Source organism: Sinocyclocheilus grahami, unplaced genomic scaffold (assembly GCF_001515645.1).
Source record: "Sinocyclocheilus grahami isolate Dianchi unplaced genomic scaffold, SAMN03320097.WGS_v1.1 scaffold1855.1, whole genome shotgun sequence".
Taxonomy (NCBI): domain Eukaryota; kingdom Metazoa; phylum Chordata; class Actinopteri; order Cypriniformes; family Cyprinidae; genus Sinocyclocheilus; species Sinocyclocheilus grahami.
The window spans coordinates 32,480-38,796 of NW_015507034.1; the positions used below are offsets into that span (position 1 = coordinate 32,480).

At 37.9% G+C, this 6,317-nt stretch overlaps 1 long non-coding RNA gene across 1 annotated transcript in view; it reads left to right on the forward strand.

Moving 5' to 3' along the window:
• Positions 1-2,813: 2,813 nt before the first annotated feature.
• The window catches only part of LOC107573043 (uncharacterized), a 4,527-nt gene continuing 1,023 nt past the window's right edge, over positions 2,814-6,317 (forward strand). The window contains exons 1-2 of the long non-coding RNA XR_001607440.1: positions 2,814-2,996; positions 3,443-4,054. This is a non-coding gene — a long non-coding RNA (uncharacterized lncRNA). The remainder of the gene's footprint in view (positions 2,997-3,442; positions 4,055-6,317) is intronic.

Consider the following 6,317-nt stretch of genomic DNA (forward strand, 5'->3'; position numbering starts at 1 on the left):
AAGTTTTGCATTTGCTCGCAAAAAAATTGCGTTCCTCTGAGAAACTTTGCGTAACTTTTACTTTCTCTCACAAATATGGACCCTTTTCACAAGACTGTGATGAGGCGTTTAACGATCATCAGCATCGTAAATCTTCGAAAGTTTTTCATATTTGTATTTTTATTATTTGTACACTATTCTTTGTATTATATCACCTTTGCATCAAATTACAAAAAAAAACAGTTAACGCTAATGCGAGGGTGTTTCTAATGCAGCGTCTATGGGAGGGACGGTTAATTTGACACCGTTCTCTCTTCTGACAGGCGTTATCAGTCTCTCTCAATTTTTTTCATTTTATTGAAATTCATGAAAACACTATCATGGAGTTTTTCTTTTGCTATTTGAGCAAATGGGAATGCAAAAAATATATTTGTGGTACTCTCCCATTCACTGCTCTTCAAGTTAACCCAACTATGACGACTTCCGCTGCTGAGAAACCCGGAAATGTGAAAAAGGTCCATCGCGTTCCCATGAGAAACATTGTATTTGATCGCAAAACTTTTGCATCCTCTCACAAAATATTCAAGTTCTCTCGCAACACAACTGCGTTCCTCCAAGAAACTTTGCATTTGCCTGCAAAACATTTGCATTCCTGAGAAATTCTGCACTTTTGTGATGAAAATAATATGAGGTATACAATAAGAATAAAACAATGTAAATGCCAAAGAAAATATATATATATATATATATTGTCACCCACATGCTAGCGAATGCAAAGGTTCTTGGGGGAACGCTGCGACAAAATTTTAAAGTTTTGCCAGTGAACGCAGAAGCCATGAAATATATATGCCACACCTGACTCGGCGTAATGGGTGCAGGTGTGTGCCAGAACCCGGTGTAAGCGTGGAAGAGGTACTTGTCAGTGTCGGAGAACAAATTGGATTCGACAATATTATCAGCTTCACGAATGAATAAGGCGATGGTTGTGTTTCTGAAAACGGAGCCGTTAATTAATCAGTTAACTGAGAGTGGTTTATGGGTGAGAGAGGAAAGGGAAAGGGAGGTCGAAAAGGGGGAAAAATAACTAATCACTATGGGTAATAAGTGCATTTTTCTGACCTATTTCTTTCTTATCTTTCTTTTCCTTATGGAGACTTTCCGGGTGGGATCTCTTAACGTAAATGGGATGTGTGAGGAACGCTTTGAGGAATGCAGGAATTCTCAAAATTGGAGATCTAGTCACAACAGAAGGATGGATGTCGGCTGAGAGACTGGCTACGAAGATAGGTGTCAGGTCAGTTCGACTGGCACACAAGTTATTGAAAGGTCTTGTTGATTTGCTACCAAAGGACTTTATATCTGTTTTGAATCAAATGGATGATAACAAGGAACTTTCATTCCCAGGACTTGAAATTGCACTTGCTGTTGATGAATTTCAGGAACTAGAGGGGAATTTGCTTACTTTCAGAACTCCTCAACTTGGACTTTTTAGTAATGCTGGGAAACGAACGCTGTATATTGTGTGTATCAAGGCATCACATCTACGTTCCTTGGAAGGACTTAAGGAGTCTAAGTGGCAGGATTTTTTTGGATTAGATGCTTCCCCTAAAGGTAGCTGGAGGACCTTGTACAAACCTCCAATTGAAAAAAGGTCTGGAGACCTTCAGTGGAGGATTGTGCATGGTATAATAGCTACAAACAGATACAGAGCACACATTGATCCACAGGTAGGGGAAGGGTGTCTTTTTTGTGGAGCAACAGAGACAGTTTTTCACTTGTTTTGTCAATGTACGAGATTACAGCAATTGTTTGCTCAAATAGAGGAATGGTGTCAAACTTTGGGGGAGGCTTTTTCTATGATGTTTTTTATTTATGGACCCAAATATTGCTGGAATAGAAAACAAGTTCATGTTTTAATTAATTTTTTGTTTGGACAAGCCAAAATGGCAATATGGCTGTCACGTAAAAGTAAACTCAGTGGTGTGGGGTCAACTGATGCAGTGTTAATTTTAAAGGGTTTAATAAAATCAAGACTGAAAATAGAATATACATTTGATCATTTGTTGGAAGATTTAGAAACTTTTAATAATGTATGGGGAGTAAATCAATGTATCTGTGGAATTGATGATGATGGATCTCTTAAGATTTATGTTTGAATGGAAATTATTTTTTTCTCCCCTTTCCCTTAATGTGTTCATGATATTAATTAATATATGATGGGTAAAAATGTGTTCATGATGTTGGAATAATTGTGATATAATAAAGGTTTGTTAAGCCTCTCCCCCTCTCGCTCCCTCTCTCTCTCTCTCTCTCTCTCGCTCTCTCTCGCTCTCTCTCGCTCCCTCTCTCTCTCTCGCTGCATGCTTCGTACGTGCACATCCACACTAGCTTCATGGCCTTGCTACACCCGGGCGAACAGAGTCCAACCACTTTCAGGACGCGGGGGGAGATCTTTTTTCCTAAAACACGTAAAAGCAATACATAATTGTATCAACCGAACAATTTAACACCAGATTCCACTTGCAAAAACCAAAACGCAAAGTATGATGCGTAACTTTCTAGAAAATGTCAGAAAAGCGGGAAATAAGTGCGCCGAAAATGGTTCATTCCTAAAGTAAGACGTGCAAAACCGAACGCACCGCACCCCGCTAAAATCCACCGAACGAGTTGATGCTCACAGTCAAGCCCCTGCGACGCTGTAATTCGATAGTTCCATTTAATGGGCGGGCTTTCAGCGAGAAGCTCGGCCAGCTATTGGCTGACTGTCACGCCAATCAAGCACTGATTTGCATAAGCAGGTCAGGTTGCCGTTGCAGGGGAGTGGGCAGGGTTGGGATAGCGCAAGTGAGCTGAACTTCTGCGCTGCTGTAGTGCACTATCCTCAGTTTAATACTTTATTTCGGAAGTTATTATCTTTGACGAAAACATCTGAAGCCTTGTGTGTTTTTATCAACACCATTAAGGACTGTTGGATTTGCTCTTCATCCAGTAATTAACGGGTTTATCGGGAAGTTAAGGTGAGTAAGTGTGTCTTTTTGCTTCAATTGTCTGTCAAAAACAATATTAATCGCTTTATTCGAAAGTGATAAACAGATATGCTTTCATAATTTGATCCTTTAATATTTCTGCTTTGCTCTCTATGTATTTGACACGTATATAGCAAAATATGCACGTATTGTATAATCATTACTATTTCACCATCAGTGCTAAATTAAAAATCGAGACTTATTTGAACAAAACATGATTTATTTATGTATTTATTTGTAAATTTAAAAACCCTTTCAAGTGTTTCATCCAGGCCACATGGTCAAAGAATATATCATTTTATACCTCATCTGATTAGCATATCATTAGCATATATTAATATAATTATGCAAAAGAATGATAAAGAAGATATTTGCCCATGCACGTCATTACGTAGAGTTGCAGAACCTGTCATCTAAGCTCTGTTATATTTATTCAGATGTTTACAGTGATATTCTGGGCTTCCAGTGGCATCCGAACCTGTGATTTCTGAAAGCAGGTAAGCCACTGACTAACGCACATTGCGCCTGTTCTCCACTCCACTGTGCGTGTGACAGCGGCTAACCAGCTTTTGGATGAGTGCCTGACTTCAGCAGCCGTGGGAACGTCCCACCGGAGACTCCCGAACGGGTCGAGGCGGACACACTCACTGGAGGGACGCTTTTGGGCCCCCCGTCCCTCCACGAGTCTCTCTGCTCCTGTAGCTCAAGTGTTGAGTGTTTGATTCCCGTGCAGCACATCACGTGCTGAAGAGATGAACGCATGCATCAGTGCATACGTGCAGTGTGTCACAGACACGTGCTCCTGACTAAACTCACATCTCTAGATGAAGCTGCTTCGCTCAGTCATACTTGTATATGTCAGAATAATGTTGTCTTGCACTAAACCAGCAGCTCTGAACTTTTGAACTTGAACCGTTATGCAAATCCAGTCACAGTAGCTGTGTAAACTGAAACAGCTCTGAATCACACGTTTAACAGGCTCGCTCTGTTATATTTAGCATAGTAATAATTCAACTTTCATTCTGATCAGCAGTTTCAGTTTTGGTTTCGTAATTGTATTATATTATGAAAATTAGTCAAATAAAATACACAAAAATTCAAATATATCTTAATGTTTCGGTGTACATTGTTACATTTATATGAAATCTGAAAATATATTTAAAAAAATATATAAAAATGTTTGAGTATAAAAATGAGATTTTAGCAACAAAATATTAAAAGTTTTAATATAAAAAAAAATTCAAAGTTTAGATTTTGCTAAAGAAATGGGTGACGTGGTGCATTAACAATTAAAACAATGTTAAATTTGGTAAAAAAAAAAAAATTTATTAAAATGACTAATTAATCATTTTCACTATGTCTATGTTTTCATTCAATTATATTATTACATACAAAATAAATCTGAATGTTTGAGTACATAAACAACATATTAAAGGTTGTGGTAAAGAAAGACATGGATGGCATGGTTTATATTATAAAATACTATATATTATATTGTATTGTATCATAATATATCAAGTAAAATCTTAATGTTACATATTATATGTAAATAAAATATAAAAAATAGATCAAATAAATCCTAATGTTTCATAATACAAACCTGCTTTCAGCAACAACATATTACAATTTGTGGTGTGATTTTGTGAAAGAAATGTTTAACATAGCGACGAGTCAATCATTTCTTTAATCCAGGCTTTGTTTTGAAAAGCCTGTTTGTTCTGAATTCAGATGATTTGAGTGGTTTATAGTTACATTTTGGGTAATATGTATATTTAAAATGTAAATCCTGCCTCCTAATAGTAATTAAATGAGCTGATAATCAATTTGAATGCATTCTATGGCTGATATTAGTAAAATAGTCATCGATCATTATCTTGTCCGGCGTGTGTCTGTTAATGGCTCTGGCCCACATAAAGACGTCCATCACGGATTACAGATTTGATTTGATTGAGTCTCTTCTGAACTGCCTTCAGTTGCGATTATCCCGTTCGGTGACATGAATGAAAACATGTCACTCTCGTTAATGGACATCCGTGAGCCACGGCTGTGTTTGTGTTTATCTGTATGGATGTGTAGTATAGTGTCTGTAGCTGTAGCTGTAGAGACAGACAGACAGCAGCGAGCGCTGATGAGGATTTGAGTCGAATCTCATAGAGTTCATCATGATATCTCAACAGCCAAGCAGCTCAGACAAACCCCTTCTAATTCACTGGGGTTTTACTGTATCATAGTGCTCAGTCATCTTTAAAGAAGACTTTCAGAAAAATATGACAGCAGTTATGTGGATGCCTTTGTGGTGCCGTGAGAAAGAACAGATCAGACTAATGACTGAAATTGTAGCAGTCTCTTTATAAAAACACGTCTTTATGGATTTTTGTACATCATGTGGTTTGGGGTTTAGTTCAGTGTTTCCTGTAAACTTTTAAGATCAAGAACCATATATGATCAAATGTACAAACCCAATTCCAAAAAAGTTGGGACACTGTACAAATTGTGAGTAAAAAAGGAATGGAATAATTTACAAATCTCATAAACTTATATTTTATTCACAATAGAATATAGATAACATATCAAATGTTGAAAGTGAGACATTTTGAAATGTCATGCCAAATATTGGCTCATTTTGGATTTCATGAGAGCTACACATTCCAAAAAAGTTGGGGCAGGTAGCAATAAGAGGCCGGAAAAGTTAAATGTACATATAAGGAACAGCTGGAGGACCAATTTGCAACTTATTAGGTCAATTGGCAACATGATTGGGTATAAAAAGAGCCTCTCAGATGTGCAGTTTCTCTCAGTAGTCAAGATGGGCAGAGGATCACCAATTCCCCCAATGCTGCGGCGAAAAATAGTGGAGCAATATCAGAAAGGAGTTTCTCAGAGAAAAATTGCAAAGAGTTTGAAGTTATCATCATCTACAGTGCATAATATCATCCAAAGATTCAGAGAATCTGGAACAATCTCTGTGCGTAAGGGTCAAGGCCGGAAAACCATACTGGATGCCCGTGATCTTCGGGCCCTTAGACGGCACTGCATCACATACAGGAATGCTACTGTAATGGAAATCACAACATGGGCTCAGGAATACTTCCAGAAAACATTGTCGGTGAACACAATCGCCGTTGCCGGCTAAAACTATAGGTCGAAAAAGAAGCCATATCTAAACATGATCCAGAAGCACAGGCGTTTTCTCTGGGCCAAGGCTCATTTAAAATAGACTGTGGCAAAGTAGAAAACTGTTCTGTGGTCAGACTAATCAAAATTTGAAGTTATTTTTGGAAAACTGGAACGCCATGTCATCCGGACTAAAGA